Source organism: Cyprinodon variegatus, unplaced genomic scaffold, assembly GCF_000732505.1.
Source record: "Cyprinodon variegatus isolate N-32 unplaced genomic scaffold, C_variegatus-1.0 Scaffold827, whole genome shotgun sequence".
NCBI lineage: Eukaryota > Metazoa > Chordata > Actinopteri > Cyprinodontiformes > Cyprinodontidae > Cyprinodon > Cyprinodon variegatus.
The window spans coordinates 1-1252 of NW_015151280.1; positions in this window are offsets into that span (position 1 = coordinate 1).

Genomic DNA, 1252 nt, shown 5'->3' on the forward strand with positions numbered 1-1252 from the left:
AGCGTGCCGTTCACAGACACCAGAATGAACGAGTTCACAATAACGTTCATCAGCCGCAAATACAGTACGTTCAGTTCACGTTCGCCCAAAATATGAACGAGTTCATGAACTTTCGTTCAATGAACGCGTTCAGGCACAACACTGGCCACACCATTACATCATACACATGTATGTAAATGAAGAGACAACACTGGATCCAGCCATATCAATATAATACACACAATTTTTAGATCAAGGACAATCCAATGCAAACTACCAGAGCTTTCTGCAAAGAATTATGTCTGTGCTCCCATTTTATTCCCAAATCTTTGTTACATACATGTGTATGATGTAATGGTGTGGCCAGTAGGCCTATGAAGATTTTTAACCTGACAGAAGAACTGCCCTAATTAGATAAACTGCTTGGGAAAACATTAGTTTTGACACCTAACAGGTAGGTATTATTAGAGTTTAACAAGCATATACATCGATCATTCAAAAATAATTCTAACAATTGGATTAAAAACATAAAATATTCATGTTGCAGTGCTAAAATGATTATCCAATAAATTAGGTAAAGTTGTTTTGTTTTGGGGTTTTTATAACAAAAATAGCCTTGATTGAGTATATTAACACAGTAGTCCATGCAGGTTATTCTAACTAACTGATGTCAGCCTGCATTGGTAGACCTTTAGAACATCACTGTTATGAAACTGAGCTTTTAAAAAAAAAAAACATATTAAGGGTTCTGGTTGCTTTTTGCGCTAATTTAGGGAATACTGTATCCTTATCTATGGTTACAAAAGTCTACACCTAGCCAATTAGGAATCAACTGAAGTTGTGTACACAGAGTGTTTGCTCCTACCTCATAAAATTTATGGATATTCATTTTGCTGCTGTTTACATGTTTTAATTTAGTTTTTTTTTTTTGTTTTACCTGTTAAAAATATCCCATAGGATATTTCAAGGATAGGATATTTGATAGGAGCTGGAGTTGAAATGAGGAATCAGAATTAGAACCAAAATCATTCAAGTTCAAACTATGGCCAACCCTAATAAAGATTATGGTCTTCCACACCTTAAAATTATAGGGAAACGGCCGTTCCAACTGTTGCATTTACAAATTCTCCCGAGTGGTGCATGGCTTTACACGAATGAATAAAGTGAAGGTAATTGGTTGTTTATCAAGGGGGCGGGAATGTTGTGGTGGAAGTTTCACAAGCAAGCTTGATTGTGGCCGGTTTGTCGGAAGCATCTTGCTAACCAGTTAGCA